The sequence below is a fragment of the Podarcis erhardii genome (assembly GCF_964252035.2).
Source record: "Podarcis erhardii genome assembly, chromosome: 8".
NCBI lineage: Eukaryota > Metazoa > Chordata > Lepidosauria > Squamata > Lacertidae > Podarcis > Podarcis erhardii.
Window position 1 is genome coordinate 69409342 of NC_138499.1, and position 20301 is coordinate 69429642.

A 20301-nucleotide genomic window follows, 5' to 3' on the forward strand; every position below is an offset into this window, starting at 1 on the left:
TAGTCATGCTGGCCACATGACCCGGAAAAACTGTCTGCAGACAAACATCGGCTCCCTCAGCCAGTAAAGCGAGATGAGCACCACAACCCCACAGTCATTCGCAGCTGGACTTAACTGTCAGAGGTCCTTTACCTTTACCTTTAAGCAAGTGAGAGAAAGAATTGAGACCCTACGCAAGACACACCCAACACGAAAAATTTCACGGAATAATAAAAAATGCTTAATATTGTAGATACAGTTATTATTTTATTTTGAGAATTAGAATTTCCCAATCTACATATCTAACAGCCTTTTGAAACATGATTCCTGTATTAAGATGGGATGCTAGTAAATTTAAAATATATAATGTATGTCTAATATTTACACCACTAAAATAATGTTATTCCTATGGAAAGAATAATCACCAAACAGAAGACGTTCCCTGAATGATGTTCAAAGTCAGGCTTTGACAAATCTCGGAAAGTTCTAGAGTTGGGGCACTGCAAGTGATTATTTCTGATCACTTCTCAAAAGAAAGTGCTAGAAGAGTCAAATTCTTCCATTGTGTTGCATGGATGGATGCCCAATTGGTTTCAGTATAATGCAGGGTTAGTTCACAAATACATATTTATCATTTAGTAACTGCAATTGCAAGCAGTGACTTTGGAAGTGTGAAATTAAACTGCAATCCCAACGAAGTAAGTCTCACTGAATTCAGCAGACCTTATTTCTGAGTAGACATCATAGGCAGAACGTTCATGTTACTCAATACCAAGCAATGTTTTCAATAGTCTGTTTCACGACGCTGCCAATCATGTGAGTGACTTTTAGATTTCCAGTCATTCTGGGTAAAATATTTTTTAGAAAAATCTTCCACCTGCTACCTTGTCTTTCAGAAAGAGAATTATGCCCAAATTGCTCATGCAATATTTATTTGCAGCAGTTCTGTTGGAAATGTGAAAGCAAAAAGGAACTAAAAAACACACAAAAAAACCCTCTGTCTGGGTATGGTCAAGCCCTAGAGAAATCATTCCTCCTTTTTTCCTGGGTCACTCAAGGAAGCTCAATTCCTTGAGAAGGAACACAAAACAAACATCCAAGCTTTTATGACAAAACAAATGGTCTTAAAATTAATTCTTTAATCAACCCTCTGGCTAATGAAACTCTACAGAGAAGAAGTAGCTCTTCTCAGTACTAATTTGAATAGATATTTTTGGTATTTAGAGGTGATAATTAATGTAGCCAAAACAGTGACAGCCACACACAGGAGGGAGATATCAGCAGGGGGGGGTCTAAGGTACAACAAAAGAAAAGAAAACCCTAAGGGGGTGGGGGGAAATCTCCCAAACAGCCCGTTGAGGACTGAGGATGCATGCAGTTCAGTGTTTATTATAGAACCACATGCAGGTTTTTCCTAGCTGATGTCAAAATCCCAGTCTGCACTTGCCCCCGCCAATCCACACATTTAATCTGGATTTACCCTTTCCATAGAATATCCAGTAAATTAAACAACAACACTCTGTTGCCAGTGACCCATTAACCCCCCTGAAAGTGTGCAGGATGCTGACTGACACTTGGGGCAGACAGTGGAACAGAATGGAGTGTCCTGTAGGAAGGCATGGCTGGCTGGCACATTCCACATTCCACTTGTTCCAGGTAACCTGAATGGATAGGAGGGCAAATTATGGGATGCAAAGCAGGGCAAAGAGCAAGCTTGATTCTTCTTATGATCCAGGGCCAATTCTTATGTTGCGGCTATTACATGAAAGCTCACACACGGGTCATAAATTGCTAGAGCCACTAATCTTGCGTATTGTATGTGTGCACACATTAAAATGAGTTCAGGACAAACTAGAATATAGGATCTTGCAAGCAGGCCCTGCTGAAGCTGTTGCAAACATCCAGCATCCAAACAAACTCTTGGCAGCCCAAAACCCCCTATAGTTTTCTGAAATAGTTTTATTTTAGTAGATTAGCCCATTTACTTAAATATTTGCTGAGAGACACATATACTGTATTTATTTTGAGCATTTTTCCCTCCAAAGAATGCTGTGCTTTGTTAAGAGTGCTGGGAATGGTAGCTCTGTGAGATGTAAACTATAGTTTCCAGGATCCTTTCGGGTGTGGGTGTGTGTGTGGGTGTGTGAATGCTAGTTTATGGTGCATATGCAGGCTTCGGCTTATTATACATAACTTGCTTTGTGTTCTGCAGCTCTGCTCTTATCTGACAGGTCTGTTGCCAAGTCCACGAAACATATGGACTTGGTACCTCCAGCCTTTGTTTCTCTTCCATCTTTTCTGCTGACACAACTCCTATCTTTCCATTCTATAGTCTACTTTCATTCCCACACTGTGCGGCCAAATCCAGAATAAACAAAACCTGTAGTAGCAAGCAATGCTATATTTCTTGCATGACAGCTACCACACACTAATACTTTCCTGAGCACGGTCATTTCTGTCTCTTCCTCTCTCTCTCACGGTGCACTCAGACTGCCACTCTTTTGAGGGAGTGATTCAAGCACATACTGAATCACAGAATCATAGAATTGTTGCATTGGAAGGGGGCCTCTGGCGGTCATCTAGTCCAACCCCCTGCAATGCAGGAATCTCAGCCAAAGCATCCCAGAGAGATGGCCATCCAGCCTCTGCTTTAAAATCTCCAAAGAAGGAGAGTCCACCACCTTACGAGAGAGTTGGCTCAGTTAAAGGGCTCTATCACCCTAAGCTCAAAACAAATCTATTTTAAAAAAAACCACCCAGACGTCTTGCAGTTAGGAAAGGGACTGAGAAATTGGACTGAAAAGTGTGGGTTGAACAAATGATTAACAGCAAGACGTGTAAATCTCCCACATGCAAACAAGGACGAATGCTCATGGTACTATGACTTCCCCATATGGGCAATAAAAAGCAGACACATTCAATGAAGGTTTATTCACAGTAGACCCAATGAGCTTCCAGATAGCTCAGCTGGTTAGAGCTTGGTGCTGGTAATGCCAAGGTCGCGGGCTTGATCCCTGCAGGTTGCGTATTCCTGCATTGGACTAGATGATCCTCAGGGTCCCTTCCTACTGTATTATTCCATGAAATGACTAAACACGACTATCTTACGACCGTTACTCACACATCAGCTGTGAGTAAAACTTAGCTGCATGCCACCCCATTTAACCACCACATTGTGCAAGCAAATCAGGATGAATGCTGAATTCACAGGTTATCTGGATGAAAGCAATGCTCTGCTTGGTTACTCGGAACCAAGTTCCATTCTGTGGGGCTGGTCCACTGGGGCAAATGGGGCATGCCTCCACCAACCACAATTTGCCCATCACCAGCCCCCAACTGCCTGCCATCTCATGCCAGCACTCCTCCTCCTTAGTCTCAATGGTGACTTTCTGGAACACAGAGAGGAGCAGAGCGGAATAGACTCAGATTTAGTTGGCTCTGGCTCCACCTACTGTTGGCCTCCTTACCTTTTGCCCTACCAGTCCACGGCATTGAAAGAGAGACACACATGGGACTCTCTCTCCTTCCTCACCCCATCCTCCTTCACGGCTGGGTGGGAATTTGAACGCTGGTCTCCCCAGGTCCTTATCCAGCCACCGTAACCAACTACACTGCACAGCCACTGATTTACCACCGAATCATGGAATTGTAGAGTGGGAAGGGACCCTGAGGGTCATCTAGTCCAACCCCCCTACAATGCAGAAATCTTTTGCCCAACATGGGGCTCAAACCCACAAGCCTGAGATTAAGAGTCCCACAGTCCTTGGTACTTTTACGATCGCCCAGAATTAGCAAACTATATAACACGATGGCTTTTAGGATGGTCACAGGCTGTACATTTGCAGACGGTTGGCATTTTTGCACACACAGAAACACACATACACTACATAAAATTGTGCTTGGCAACTGAGAATAACACCTCGTGCATCCGATGAAGTGAACTCTGGCCCCTGTAAGCTTATTACGCTACAATAAACATGTTCTTAAAAAAATTTAAAAGGTGCCACATGAGCTGTTTGACAGTGGAACTGCCTGCCACAAGACTTGTTGGACTCTCTCTCTCCTTCCATGAGATTCCTGCATTGCAGGGGGTTGGACTAGATGACCCTCGGTGTCCCCTCCGACTCCACAATGCCGCGACTCGTTTGAGATGCTGCCTCTGCCTCTGTCGCTGGCAGAAGCCGGCGGAAGCTTGAGTTGGATGGGCGGGAAATGGTTCGTTAGTGGGTTTTTTTGGGAAACGGGGAGGGAAGGTGAGAGAGAGAGAGAGAGGTGCGGGGGGGTGGGAATGTCAGGAAGGGGGCGGGACGCGAAGGGAGGGGGCGGATCCTTCCCGTCCCGCCTCCAGTTTCTTGTACATTCAAGGCTCTCTCCGGCAAGCATCCCCCTCCCTCCCTCGCCTCCTCCGTCTTCAATTTGCTGCCGACGGCGGATCAGGCAAGATTTCAGAGGCTGCAGGCTGCCTGAATGGGTAGGAGCTCTGCGGAGCTGTGCAAAACGCGTGCTTGCTTTTAAAACCATTCTATATATATATTTATATCTGAAAATATATATAAATATATATTTATATCTGAAAAACCAGTCTCCAAACTCATATCCTGCCTCAGCTCCAGCTGGCTTGCTAGCGGGGGGGGGGGCACGGGGGGGGCATACGCTGCATTTGGACCAAAAAATAAAGGGGGGGATTGGCCGGGGGTGGCGGCGGCAGAGATAAGCGCACACTATACATATCTCGGACATCTATGCAGAAAAGGGCCAGCGAGCGTCGACTTTCCTCTTCCCTCCCCCAGCTTTAACCTTTTAGCCTTCCCATCCAAACTGTTGAATGCAGCAAAGGCAGCGAGAGTCTGATTTGAAAGGAGGATTTGTCATGCAAGAGGGGTGTGTGTTTTTGTGGAGGAGAGTTGTTTTGTAATTTCCAAGAAAAGCAACAGAAAAGGGTGGGGGGAAATATACATATATATTAAAAAGTCTGCTTCCTCCTTCTCAGGTTTTCTGCATATCAGGGCTTGCAGAAGCAACTAATGACCCAAACCTAGCCTTGTCTACTCGGAAGTAATTCTGTGGGGCTCACTCAGGTAAGCGGGGCGTGGGGTTGCAGCCTTACCTGGGAGTAAGCCCTACTCAGCAGGGCTTATCCCTTGAGGAGGCATGCATAGAGGGTTACTCAGCTCATAGGCATATTGGGGGGGGTCTGGGGATTGGGGGGCGCTGGGCACGTGCATTGGGGTTTGAGTGCTGGCAAGTTGCATGTGTGTGAAGAGAAGGGTTTTGGTGCGATGCAATATGTCCTTAGATGCCTTCTCTGGAGCAGTGGCCAAATCTGCGAACCAGCAAGCCTCTACTCTCCATCCACCCTGCTCACTCTCTAGAAACAGTTAAGGAGGCATATATATATATATATATATATATATATATATATATATATATATATGAAATCACTCCCTACTTTGAAAGCAAAAAAAGAAATGCAAGCGAGCTAGCTTGTAAGCCACCCAGCTGCATCTTGGGGGGGGATGGTTGTGGCTGTGTTATGTTTTCTTTTTGTACCTCCCAGCATGGATTCTCTCCCCCCCCCCAACACCTCTCAGAGGAGGGGCCAGCACAAGAAGAGACAGATGTTTGGTTTTGTGTGTCTGTGTGTGTCCCTTTCTTTTTCCATTTGGCCAGATTCTGCCTGACAGGGGTGAAGCTGGAAGGGCAAGGCAAAAGAGCAAGAGCTTAGGGTATATGAAGCATTGCGGGTCGTTTTTTGGGGGGAGGGTGTTTGTTTTTGTTTTAAAGAAAGAGACAGAAAAGGGTTTGTGTGTTATCCTTGGGAGTGGGGGTAAAAAGGCTTTTGTGCCTTGTGCCGTTCTGAAAACCCACGCGCCCTTTTCGCCTTTTATTTTATTATTTTAAAGGGGGGGGGAGCTGGTGGTGGTGAGTTGGGTTGCTAGGGAGTGGAGGTGATGGTGACAGAACAGTCTGATTATGCAAGTTGATCAGCGGCTGTATTTATATATAGCTTCATCCAGGCAGGCAACTATATTCTGTCCACATCAAGTCTAATCTGTAATAGCTACAGGCTGTCTGTTTCTCTTGCTGGCGAGGAGGGGGGGGGGGTTGCCCGAAGGGGTAGGCTGCTTCACGAAAGAGCGATGGAGAAGATTTCAACTTGCTTGCTCGTTAAATAGAGATCCGGCAAACATGCAATGGAATATTCTCCCGTCAGTCCCGTTTCGTGACTCTTCCTCCCCCCTGCCCCCCGCCCCTTTTGGTCCTCCGTCTCCCAATAGATGTGCAAATCCAGGCTGAAAAAGGGACACTTTGGTTTTTTAATTTGTTGTTGTTGCTGCTGCCTGCTGCTGCTGTTGTCTAACCCTGGCTTCCTGTAATTCACTGCAGGCAGAACAAAGCTCTGTCACAACTGTGCTTCCTGGCTGTCGCCTCCGCCTGTAAGCAGCTGAACAGTTCGCCTCCTTGATATCATCATGCAGAAAAGGATGAGCGAGACGCAATGAGAGATTCAGGTAATACCGCCGAAAATACGTTCCGTATCTGTTGCTGCGTTAATACTGCTATCTCTGGAGCAACGCCATGCGCCGAGATCTTGTTGAACTCTGTGTCTGTGGTTGCATCACCGCTGATTTTTAACTGAGCAATGCTGAGCCCTACAGTTCATTAACACATACCGTAAAACGAAGCTGGAGTAGAGACTGGTCTCTCTTCCTCTTAAAATGCCTCTCAAAGGAGGCAAACGTTCAGCAGTCTTATGGGCTGCTTTCCTCCCCCCCCCCCCGAAGCTCTTTTGCTTTGACAATGGCAAAGAAATGAAGGCAACTTGAAATCTCTCTTCCTTGCCCATCTATTTATGGAAACAAAATTCTGGTTTTGTTAAAATCGGGGAGGCGGGGTGGAGAGAGGATATACTTTGTCTCATTAGGAAAGGTTGCTGAGAGAAAGCAAACCGGATTTTAAAAGGTAAACGGATGACTCTCGCTGTGGTGTTTTGTTCCAACAGGCAATTTCACCAAAGTGACTTTCTTTGGAAACAATTCAATCTTTTGCTGGAATAGGCTTGGAAATTGGTAAAAAATTTGAATGCAGCAAAGTTGGGGTGGGGGGGTAGGGGAATGCAAGGGGTGTGTTTGGCCAATATGTGGTAAAGGAAACACAACAAAGAAAGCTGAGCTTTTATTTGTTAATTAAGCTGTCGAGCCTTTGAATTCACAAACGCGTTTCATTGTTGTCTTGGCAAATTATTTATGATTTGTTATTTCTCTTTGTCCTTCCTCAAACCGATGGTTCCAGGTTTGAAGAATCTTGCTCATGCCTTTTGAATTATCCCCTTGGCATGATTCTATAACATACATATTTTTAAATCTGCAGGCTTCACTATGTATACAGGTCTTCTGCAACCTTTGTACCCAGGTTGAGGTCACAGTCCCCTCCAAGGGATTATCACCAGATCTCCTCTCGCTGGTTTTCTTCAAGTACCATTCTTGTCATTGTGCTTCTGCACTCACTGAGTCTTGTATTGGTTTTTTTTTTTAAAATTACTGCTCTTTGTTAGGAACTTTTTGTGGGGAGAATTGAGGAGTATTGCAACATTTTTATTAAAATAAATAAATGTACCATGAATAAGATTGCAACCAGAACCTGGATCTATGCGAAACAAGCAAATAAGAAGGGGGGGGGGGGACACCAAATCCACCCTCCCCCACTCCTCTTGTGCTCCTTTCCCACCTTGTGCCTTCATTTGCAATAAAATTAAAGAACTCGGGGGAGAGCTTAGCTAAGTGGATAATTCGTAACAGCTGCCGCTTTTCCAAGGTGACATTTCTACAGCTGTCAAGGAAAGCACAGAGAGAGAGAGAGAAAACTTTGGGCGCAGTCTGTAATGCGCTGCTCCTACATAATCAGCATTTCAATAACTACGACTTGCATGGGACCTGTTCTTAGTGGATAATATGGTCCAGACAGGAATGCGTTCAGGGGAAAATATGGAGGTAGTTCGTGCAATGACCTCTCTGAAAACCAGTAGCCTTGCGCTCTGGGAATGTCTTGGTGTGACTGTTCACATCTCAGTGGCAACAATCTCAAATGGATTTTGTGAATGTCTGAAAGCAGTCTTATTTTCCTATTTCCGCCCCGGTTATCACTAGTGAATCCTGACAAAGCTCATCCGGGCGACTGGCAGCATTTCCTGGTGTGTCTCCGGGTTCTCTGAATAGTCACAAGGTCTGTGGAGAGTTCACTAAATTGTAAAAACTCACATAATGCAGAGATGTAACCCCGTACTGAAAAGGGTTGCTTTTCACAGTCCATGACGTGATTTCCATTAACTTTAATGGGATTAAAGGTCATCAAAGCACACAATGCAGCAACCTAGCTGAAGCTAATGCAATTCTGGATCTGGTCAATGCCTGGATGGGACACCACCTGGGAGCTTTGTGCATGAGCTTGCTAGAAGAAAGGTGCAAGAGAAATATTAGAGTAAGAGCTTCTATGGTTTAGTGTGAGTGCATAAGTTGTAGTCTGTGTTTGCATGTGATGCTAAACCATAGATGAGCCACAGCAGAGGTGGTTTTAGGGTGGTGCAACCAGGGCAGCCATACTGTAGGGGGCGCCACAACAACTTTGTAGAATGGAACTTGAGAGGTGGTATATGTGTATGTGGCAAATTGTAGTGTTTCACGGGGTGCTGCCAAAATTTGAGAGCCCAAAGTCTGCCACTGACCACACTCCTCCTCTTGAGGAGCTTTCACTTGAACCACAGTTGAACGCTATGTCCGTCAAGGTTGATCTTCCAGTTCGCTGAAACAAGCCAGCCGTTTTAAACTTTGGCTTGAAGTTGGCTTGTTTCAGTGAGCCATTCTTATCTGGGTTTGCATGTCACAGCAAGCTGTGGTTAATCTGATGGAGAGATCTTCTGAACTCCCTCTCTGGAGGTCCAGTGGAGTGGCCAAGGGCAGGGAAGGCATGCAACCCTATGGCTCGCTGTTAGAGATCCTCATAATACTAAAACGTGGCTTACCGTGGTACACTGGGAATGTGCTGGTGCTCAGAGAGGAGTTGGCAGCCTCCCCGGTCTGTACTTCTGCTGTGGTTGGATTATATCGTAAGCCAAATCTTGATGGTGGTGTGAGAGTGAAAAAGACCAGATAGTAGACGTAGTGGCTGTGAGCTCAATGGAATTGTGGCAACCCCTTATTTGGCTTACTGTAATGTGCAACCAAGGCCTAAGTGTAAATGAGGCCATAGCCTGTTTTCTGACTTTGTACTAACTTGATTTCAACATTTTTAGACTCCTGTGGCTTAACTGTCCCCCAGATGTGAGAAACTTTGCTTGCACAACTTGCAGGTTTTGAGCGAGGACGGAAGTCACTTTAGCACATACATAATTTCTGTTTCAGTCCTGTTTCATCACCTGTCTAAAACTTGAAATGTATGCTGGGCTGTTTTGTTGTCCAAACCACATGCGTTGGTTGTGTGTGTGTGTGTGTGTGTGTGTGTGTGTGTGTAGGCAATTGGAACTGTTTGTTATGGGGCTGGAAATGTTTGTTATGGGGTTGGAGCTGTTTGTTATGTGGCAAACACAGGCTTCCCAAGTTTGGGTTTGCCTTGTGATGCCAGTGCAGGGCAGGGAAATTTTTCAGGAGAGGATTAGCAGGTGGGAAGGAGTTCTTTTGCTTCCACCCTACCAGTTCTCCTCTGCAAGTTCCCCCTTGGGTCAGTTTACTCTTTTGCCTCCCTCCCCGTCTGTGTGTGTCTGCACAGCTTGCTGATCTGGGTGTGCTTTTTGACTGGAAAAAGGGGCAAGGCTTGAGCAGCGATACCAGCAGTCACCTCTGGGGCTGGCAGTTCTGCTCTCTATATTGAGTATGACAGAATGGTCCATTCAGCCACAAAAAAGGAAGTCGAACCATTCAGTCCAACATAGATGGGAAGCAGGCAACACAACAGCAGTAAACCCTTCAGAAATGCTGTGGGCTTTGGGCTTCCAGAAACTTCTATTTCTTGTGTTGTGCTAGGAGTTCTTTTGTAGGGTGCGCTAGCACAGAGTTTTGGAATTACATATACAGATACTTGCGCCTTCTCTCCCTTTCACTCTGTCCCCAAATTTGTGAGCAGTGTTTACACTAGATGTTGCAAAGAAATGATGTGGTCGTGGACAATGGAGACATGCAACAACTTGGAAGAATTCCAGGGAGTAGTCTTGGCAAATTGGGTGACTCCACATGGCTGCTCGGTTTCTGAAACATACCATATTTCAGAGTTCCTGTTAGTTCAGAGTATTTGCTCTTAGAGGTAAAAGTCTACCTCAGGTTGTGGCAAGTAGCTGAGTTTGGAGATTTTTGTCTCTCTCTTTTTCGTGCATGCAAATCCTACAGTCTGCAAAGACTCTGTGGCTGGTTTTGATCCCAGACTGCTCGGCTAACAGGAGCCCTTTTGCACTGTCTATCAAAGGAAATGTCATGAAGTGAAATGCATGTAAACCTCCGACTGAAAAGCTCCGACTTCTTAAACTAATTATGTAGAAAGAGATTTTAAAAGATGAGTGATGTTTTCTAAGTATTAGCTACTGTCACTCTGCTGCAGAGCTGACCTCTTTCAAATAATCTCTCACGGTGTAGAGCTTGGTACATACCGCACTAATCCTCTGGGGTAACAATTGTACCCTGTACAAGTAGACTGACTGACATTTTATACAGTCTTAAGGCGGGAAGTGTTGGGGAACGAGCAAAGTTGAAACGGGGAAAATATTTCATAGTAGCCAAAGCCTTCCGACTAATTTGGAGTCGCTGCCTCACTAGAGTACCTTAAAGTATGGTGTTTTTTTAAAAAAAATGCCAGCGAGGCAGAGAGGTGGAAGTGAGGGCAAAGAGGAAGGAAGCTGTGATGAGATGGAGGACTGGTTTTCAAAGGCACAGTTGAGAAGTTGCAGAACAAATTTGGAGGAAGTGCGGAACAATTTCTCCCAGACTTTGCAGGCAACAGGAGTTACTTCTTGCAAAGTGGGAGAAACAAGAGTGGGTACTTTTGCCTTTGCTATGTATGGTGATTATACTGTTTTCTTAATCACTTTTTGTTTGCTGCTAGATGAGCACCTCACAACTGGACGTAATGGTCAGGGGTCCCTTTGCCTTTTTATAAAGGTGGGATATAAGTAAACCCTAAGTGAAAATGTTGTGTTTGTTTGAAGACCATTACCTGTAGAGGATTCTTCTGCAGATTAGGCTGGACTGGTTTATTTATTTTTTTAAAGCAAGGCAATTTAAATCATTAATTTAGGCTTCAATCCTATGCATATTGGGGGTGGTTGAATTAATTTTGGACTTAAACTGAGTAAACCTTCACGGAATGGGCTGCAATATCACAACTGAGTTTTGAAGTGTGGTTTGTGTTTGTGTAAAAACGATCCATGGAGAAAACTTTGTTTCAGATTTAACATCTGCATAACTCTTGAACAAGTTTGCATAAAAAACCTTTTAATTTGAACTAGTTTTTTTTTTTTAAGACTATTTTTAAAAATCAGTTTTAAAACTTTATTATTTTACTTACTACTTTTGAAGTTTTTAAGCTTCAAAATGTGATTGATTTTTATCCATCTATGAAACACAAGCTGTGGTTCATATTTTGTATGGTTGGAATGTCCTCTTGTCAAACCTCAGAGCTGTTCCTACCCATAATAACTTATTATGCTGTTCTTGAATAACACCAACAGGCCACTTCAAGGAAGTTCTCTTCAAACGTTGACTCATCTTGAAAGTAAAAATTAATTGCAAGGTACAAAAGTTGCCTCTGTGAAGAAAGAACATTTGCAAGTGATAGCTCAGGGGGCGATAGCTTAGTTATTTCTCGGTCACAATTTTCACAGCAAGCTCTTTTCTTTTTACATCAGGTTAAGTGCAAATCATATTTCCGATGTACAGGCTGTGAGTGCTGCTTATTATGTAGCCGAAAGGGCACACTGCTTATACACAAGAGAGATGTACAGTCTGGCTTAGGGAAGCCTAAGTTTGCAGAACTACCAAAAAAACCAAAACAAAAAAACCACCCTTTTGGGGAAAACCCCAAGGGGGAGATCCAAAAACAGGGGCTTGAGTGTATTCAGCGACTGTAGAATATTGGAAGTGGGCAGGGGGCAGAATGGATTGGAGTGTACTGGAGTAGGGAGGACTTTGGCTCCTACACCTTTAATAATTGTGTAGAAGAGGTACAACACGACAAGCTATACCTGCTGAAGTTCCTCTTAATGGTTCAGGATGCTTGTTCTTTATTCTATGTCTGCCCTAGGAAGGCATGGCTGGCTGAAGCACAGAACAGCAGGCCTGCACAGCTGCAATGTTAAAAATTTCGGGAGCACAGAAGATTAATGTTGACCAACGCAATGTTTTGGGCGGCAGTGACCACTTGGAAGTTAGCACTTCCAGTTTTTCATGTTTGTGGTCGCCCGTTGCTCAGGGGCCCTTTCTGTGAACAGAACTTAAATGTTGTGACAGAGTGGAGGGATGCTGCATACAAACTCTAAAATTATATAAGGTCATGCCTGCATTTTCAGATTCTGATAAGATGACTTTGCATTCTTAATGCTAAACTGTTGGACTGTGCCAGGCTGACAAGCAGCCACTCTTCCTGGTTGACTATTATGGGTAAGAATTGCCCATAGGCAATCAGGAAGGGAAGCTCTTGTAAACTGGGAGAGAGTCGGTCATTTTTCCCTCCCCTTCCAGAAGGTCAGATTGACACTGATGCATGTGGGCAAGTAGGGTAGATAACTCTTTTGTTTAGAGAGTATCTTTATGGGGGGACTATTTTGGGGCTGATCTTAAACATATACCGCTGTAGGCAGAGACTCATGTGCCTGAATGCTGTCTGCATGTGGAGGAATATACATATATATATATACACCTACACAGAGAAAACAAATTGTATTGGAGAGAACATCCTAGTCTTATCCATGTAGAGATCATATATATATATATATATATATATATATAGGGGGTGTCTATAATCCAGTGGTGTCCAAACTTTTTTAAAAGAGGGCCAGATTTCATGAAGTGAAGGGCCGTGAGGGCTGACCGAAGGGACTACCACAGTTGTTAACCTTTTTTAGGATTGAAGTTGTTGAGCATTTCTTATGATTTTTCCCCAAAGTTTTTTTTAGGGTTGAGCTTTTTTTAAAAAAAAACTTACACAGGAGCCAGATTAAACTGACCGGCAGGCCGGGTTAGGCCCCAAAACGGACTAATCTGATCATTGAGAACCTTGGTCCTCCAGATATTGCTGAACTACAACTCTCATCAGCCAATAGCCAAGGATGATGGAAGTTGTAGTTAAGCAACATATGCAATGCTAGAGGTTCCCCAAACCAGATGTGGTACAGTCCAATGTTCCCCATTGAGACTTTTGGCTGAGTAAGATTTGGAACCTCTAACCATTATACCACTGCAAGTTTTTGGTTTTTTTAATCTGGACAGTAAGGATGGGTTCTTTGACTGTTCTGCAGTTAATAAATTCTTTCCCACTGAACAGAGGCAGAATATATTCCAGAAATGATACCAGGCATTTTGGTTGGCATTTGGTGAATGTTGGCTTGTTGATTCTACATTTATGCTTCCAACTTTTAAAGCTACAGTGGTACCTCGGTTTACAAACTTAATCCATTCCAGAAGTCCGTTCTTAAACCAAAGTTGTTCTTAAACTGAGGCGCGTTTTCCTTAATGAGGCCTCCCGCTGCCAGTGCCCTTCTACCGTTCGGCTTCCGTTCACAGACTGAGGTAAAGTTTGCAAACCGGAACAATACTTCCAGTTTTACGAAGTTCTTATATCAAATAGTTCATAAACAGGGCTGTTCTTAAACCGAGGTACCACTGCATTTTCTTTCTGTCTGGCTTATGTAGGTGAGAATGCAGCTTTCTGTAAGTTTATTAAAATTTTAAAATTGTTATATGATTTTTATTGTATTATGTAGAACTGTTGTAAAACATAGATAGATATAGATAGATATAGATATAGATAGATATAGATAGATAGATATAGATAGATATAGATATATAGATATATAGATATAGATAAAGATATATGGATATAGATAGATATCAGTATAGATATATAAACACTTTTACAAACAAATACGTAAAAAAATATCTAGTGAACCAGATTTGGTCATATGCCACTGGTTGGTGATGGGTACCCTGGAGATTGATAACAAATGGTTTCTTTGGGGGGTTAATATACCTCTGTGCCTTACTTTGCTTGTCCTCCTGGTCATGCTTGGTCTGACAACTATGCACACAAGAGCATGGGATAAATATGTGTGGAATGGAGGTGGGGACTGCATTCCCACGGATTGGATGGAACTGCTCAGCTCTCCTGCTTGCTCCCACTGCAGAGAACACACAGGACTCAGCTATACAGCTGCAAATAAAATGTTTTAAGTGTGTTGTAAAGCGCATTATACGAATGCGACACTAGATGGCGATGGTGAGCTATGGCAGATTCCATATATTTTTCAAAATGTTTTTTTTTATAAAGCATTTTCACAACTTTTTTTTGTACGTGTCTAGATTCCAGCATAGAGTGAGCTGATGGTATAATGTCTAGAAAGAGAGGGAAATGTGGAAGGACTGAAGCAGGGAAAATTAAGGAAACGATAAGCGAACAGGGCTAGAACTCCTGTTTTCTCCAAGCATCCTATTCCAGTCTATGAAATGTCATGTGGGCAGTATCTAGTTTTATACATTGATCATCCCCAAAGCTGTGACAGTGCAGTTCTGCTGACACAGTAGCAATTCCACTTACTTATCTTGCACATTCCCCAAATCTTATTCAGTGGTTTCTCACCTTTGGAATATTAATATTGATAATATTTTTTAATCTGGCTAGGTCTCCCCTGCCTCTTTGGCCAGCTTACAACATGTACAAAAACACAACAAAACATCAAAATATCCTATACAAGCAACAAACAGACCAATAAATCAATAAAAACCAATAACAAAAACAGCCAAAATACAAATAACAATAATAACAACAATACTCAAATTAAAATAACCGCCAGTTCCAACTAAACATTTAACCAACACCGACCCGACAAAAACAAACCAGAGGAACCAAAATTGGAATCGTTTAAAACATTTAAAACATTTTAGCTAGTCGTCCCAACCCAGCAATGTCCCAGTGGCCTTCCAGAAGCCCCTTTTAGCTGTTCAAGGTGAGTCTGAGCCCTGCCCCTAGGTCAGGTGGAAATGGGCCTTGCAGCACGGAGCAGGTCTTCCTTACAGATCTCACAGCAGCAGCAATGTTGGCCCCAGCCTCCCAGGAGCCTTTGGAAAGGCGTGTGGGGAGCTGCAAAAGAGAGACAGAGAAAGTTCTGTTTTGCAAGCACATGCGCCTTGCGCTAGCAGAATGAGATCTTTGGATACCACCCTAAGTCCTCCATCTCATTCATTCTGCTCAGTCTACCTTTGGTGAATTGATGCCTCTTCTCAAATTGAAATGGTTGGGATAATGGCAGAGTTCATGGTGAGAACATGAACACCTACCAGATCTGTGCCCCCATCTGTGTGATCTATGTTGTAATTTTAGTTATAGGGCATTTGCCTTTGGAAATACCACAGCAGAGAACTTAGACCAAGGCAGTCTTGCACATTGTTAGCTATTCAAAGACCATTTTCATGTACAAACTGTTAAGACCATTTTGTTAGTCAGGGAGATTTTTACTTATGTATCCGTTGCCTTAACGCTGTCTGTTTTGCAGCGTAGACTTGAACATTCTCTGGCTCCCCTGGGTCATGGGGTAATTTTTCTGTGCGCAGTTTCCTGCAGAGCTAGAAGGATGAAGGGTAAGCTGAAGTTTTGACTTCTATAACTTTTACATTAAAAAAGGAAACTCAGTTGTGTGTAATATTGGAAGGACGGGCCTATGTGTCTGGTAAAGGTACAGGGACCCCTGACCGTTAGGTCCAGTCGTGGCCGACTCTGGGATTGCGGCACTCATCTCACTCATGTGGCTAGCATGACTAAGCTGCTTCTGGCGTACCAGAGCAGCGCACGAAAAGAAGAAGAAGAAAAGTTTGGATTTGATATCCCGCTTTATCACTACCCAAAGGAGTCTCAAAGCGGCTAACATTCTCCTTTCCCTTCCTCCCCCACAACAAACACTCTGTGAGGTGAATGAGGCTGAGAGACTTCAAAGAAGTGTGTCTAGCCCAAGGTCACCCAGCAGCTGCATGTGGAGGAGCGGGGAAGCGAACCTGGTTCACCAGATTAACTTTAACGTGCTTTCGAACTGCTTGGTTGGCAGGAGCAGGGACCGAGCAACGGGAACTCACCCCATCACGGGGATTCAAACCGCCGACCTTCTGATCGACAAGTCCTAGGCTCTGTGGTTTAACCCACAGTGCCACCCGCGTCCCTGTGTGTCTGGTGCAGTATGATAAAAGCTAAAGGTGGCAACAACAAGAGACATACCCTCAGTTTAAATTAATGGACCTAAGTCAGTCATGCCAATGAAATTTCAATGGGTCTACTCTGTGTAGGTCTAACATTGGCTGCAGTTCTCCCTTTACACCCCCTTGTCTGAATACCTGCATTCTAAGTAGGACCTGTTTTTTCTAATGAGTAATCCGCTGGGTAATTTCTGAACAGCAACTGATTTTTATTTCCAGAAACTGATTTTTATTTCCAGAGAGTCTTGCGTGTTACTGTTTGGTACATACCCCACCAACCCTCCATTAGCAACTAAAACAAGAGAGCAGGTTTCTGTAGCTGTGAATTGGGTAGAGGCTGGCAAATTAGCACAGTTGATCCTATCTGGCAACTCTCCCAAAACCCTTGGCCCGCCAGTTAATTTGCTTTTTAATACCTAACAAATATGTACTGAAAATTAATGCTAGGCCTAGCCAGAACACCTGTAGGCATTTCTGTAGCACAAGGCTAGAAATTTGTGCGGTCTTGAGCTTACTGATAATGAGAACCTGTAGCAGCTGATCAGCTTCAACCTGCAGTAGAGAGAGAATAATTCAACATTTTAAGTAACTGAGTGGAGAAGGAAGCCTTAAAAGCAGTAGCCTTGAGAAATACGTGTTTGCTGGGATGCTTGAAGCCCGAGCCACAGTTTTGTGAAGTCTGTTACACTGTGTATGTTTTACTCGTACAGTGGTACCTCAGGTTAAGTACTTAATTCGTTCCGGAGGTCTGTTCTTAACCTGAAACTGTTCTTAACCTGAAGCACCACTTTACCTAATGGGGCCTCCTGCCGCCGCCGCACGATTTCTGTTCTCATCCTGGAGCAAAGTTCTTAACCTGAAGCACTATTTCTGGGTTAGCGGAGTCTGTAACCTGAAGCGTATGTAACCCGAGGTACCACTGTACTTCATTATAGGTCAAACACAAGTGTCATAGAATCATGGAATTGTAGAGTCGGAAGGGACCCCGAGGGTCATCTAGCCCAACCCCCTGCAATGCAGGAATCTCAACTAAAGCATCCAGGACAGATGGCCACCCAACCTCTTGCTTAAAAGCCTCCAAAGAAGGAGAGTCCACAACCTCTCCATTGTTTCTTCCATTGTTGAACAGCTCTTACTGCAAGAAGTACTCCTTCTTACTCCTTTCTTGTAACTTGAAGCCGTTGGTTCAAATCCTTCCCTCCAGAGCAGGAGAATACAAGCTTGTCCCCCTCTTCCACGCTCCCCTTGAGATCAGGAAGTCAAATACAGTGGTACCTCGGCTTACAGATGCTTCAGGTTACAGACGCTTCAGGTTACAGACTCCGCTAACCCAGAAAGAGTACCTCTGGTTAAGAACAGGATGAGAACAGAAATTGTGGCGTGGCGGCAGTGGGAGGCCCCATTAGCTAAAGTGGTGCTTCAGGTTAAGAACAGTTTCAGGTTAAGAACGGACCTCCAGAACAAATTAAGTTCTTAAGACAAGGTAAAAAGGTAAAGGGACCCCTGACCATTAGGTCCAGTTGTGACCGATTCTGGGGTTGAGGCGCTCATCTCGCTTTATTGGCCAAGGGAGCCGGCATACAACTTCCGGGTCATGTGGCCAGCATGACTAAGCTGCTTCTGGCGAACCAGAGCAGCACACGGAAATGCCGTTTACCTTCCCGCCGGAGCAGTACCTATTTATCTACTTGCACTTTGATGAGCTTTCGAACTGCTAGGTTGGCAGGAGCAGGGACCGAGCAACGGGAGCGCACCCCGTCGCAGGGATTCGAACAGCCGACCTTCTGATTAGCAAGCCCTAGGCTCTGTGGTTTAACCCACAGTGCCACCCGCGTCCCTAACCCAAGGTACCACTGTGATTATTTAGCAATATCGACTTCTAGCCTTGGGTCTGGTGTGATGGTCGCTGCAGGGTGACAAAGAATGTTGTGCCGTACTGGCTTGACGCCCTGAAGTCTGGTTCCGTTCCAGTTTGTGCAGAGAGGTTGAATATTCCTGTTGTGGTGTGGAAGGTGGAACAAGTCAATTCACCCAATCTGTTTAGTAGGCCAGTATATAAGTCCAAAGAAGACCACCACTCCTATTCTCTGCCCCCAAGATAATGGGACTGGAGAGGCGCTGCTGTTGCTGCCACCCCTTTAAATTAAGTAGAAGGGTCAGCAATTCTACTGAGCTGCTTTTACACAGGCTCAGCTGAGGAACACTGCCTTCATTTGGGGCGGACATAGATGGAAAGTTGACTTGTTTCTTTTTTCCTGTCCATAACCCATTTGCCTTGAAGCAGCTTGGAAGGTTGCACCGCTGCAACTTTTTTTATACATAACTTAATTTACCTTCTCTGGCTTCCTCTTTTTCAGGCCTTAAAAACATGTTATATTTACTGCACAGCAGCGGAGTGAATACTGCCAGCCAGTTCATAGGGTTCAAGCTATTTCATATGTTTGTTTTAGCTTTTGGAGGGTCAGGGCAAGAAGGTCTTTTTTAAAAATCCTTTTCTTTGCCATCTTTCAAAGCAGGTCTACGCTTTGTGCCCTGTTACTACTATTATTGACATTCACTGTGGTGTGTGTGTGTGTATGTTTTAAGTAAAATATGTTTAGAGCCTTAATAGTATACCATTTAATCTGCTATTGCTGGTGTTTTCCTTCCAAGGTTATTAAATTTTTATCGGTTCCTCACTGACAAATTATAAGGAGATTGGCATAATTATAGGGAGATAATCACCTTTCAACCGCAGGAAAGATTTCTCGTGAAATGCTTGGGAATGCATTTTAAGGAAGCTATAGACATGGTCTTGGGGTTAAGGGAGGCTGAATTTCTTCTCTCTGCCCCTCCCTTCTCTTAACAATTTACAGAGATTGTTTTGTTGATCACAAAGCACTGGGAGTTCTTTGGTTTCCTTTTAATCCCAGCCAATTTGCTGCACTACCTATTGTTTTGTTAATAACCGATGTTTGTTTGCTGTTCAAAAACAATACTTGAAAAAGTTTTCTTCTCCAAGAATCCCAGTCTCCCAAGGAACTTAAAGGGTAGAATTTCCTGCCAAAGATTTTGTCCCTGTTAATCACTTGAGTGATGAAAGAGAGAGAAAAAACAAGTGAAAGAATTGCAGATGCACAAGAGACCTTGGAACCATAGAATTGTAGAGTTGGATATTTTGGTCCAACCCCCTGCAATGCTGGAATATGTAGTTGTCCCATATGGGGAATCGAACCTACAACCTTGGCATTATAAACACCATTCTCTAACCGAATGAGCTATCCAGTGGTGAGAGAGCAAAGCTTCAGATAATAAAAACTTGAGAGCAACTGGTTCTAGCTGGCATATACCCACCTTGACCCCAGCCAGCCATGGTATTATCTTTAGCATTTGCATGTAGACAGGACCGCTTCATACGTTACTGCAGCAGACACGTTTCTTGTATTTATACTGGTGCCCACATCGAAAACACGTGGTGTGGAGATCCACTCCCGAGTGCAACTGGTTCCTTAGCTCAGGCCTAGTACATGGTTGGATACATGACTCCGCTTGGCTCTGTACCTGCCTGCTCAGCAACTCGTGTCCCTCTGAGGACAGTGGGCCAGCACCTAAGATTTTCACTTATCACAGTGGTACCTCAAGGTTAAGTACTTAATTCGTTCTGGAGGTCCGTACTTAACCTGAAACTGTTCTTAACCTGAAGCACCACTTTAGCTAATGGGGCCTCCTGCTGCTGCCGCGCCACTGGAGCACGATTTCTGTTCTCATCCTGAAGCAAAGTTCTTAATCCAAGGTACTATTTCTGGGTTAGCGGCGTCTGTAACCTGAAGTGTATATAACCTGAGGTAACACTGTACTTCCATGTTGCTTTTCTGTGCCTGGAGGGAACACCGGAAGTGAACCTCAT

At 44.1% G+C, this 20301-nt stretch overlaps 1 protein-coding gene across 4 annotated transcripts in view; it reads left to right on the forward strand.

The window, feature by feature from the left end:
• Nucleotides 1-4322: 4322 nt before the first annotated feature.
• The window catches only part of RNF152 (ring finger protein 152), a 53376-nt gene continuing 37397 nt past the window's right edge, over nt 4323-20301 (forward strand). The window contains exons 1-3 of one of the 4 annotated variants that reach the window (XM_081873184.1): nt 5633-5705; nt 6367-6491; nt 15725-15809. The gene's annotated coding sequence lies outside the window, so the exon portion shown is untranslated. Of the gene's footprint in view, nt 4451-4698; nt 4861-5632; nt 5706-6366; nt 6492-15724; nt 15810-20301 lie in introns of those variants that run through there. The other 3 variants (XM_081873182.1, XM_081873183.1, XM_081873181.1) reach the window with 3 other exon arrangements.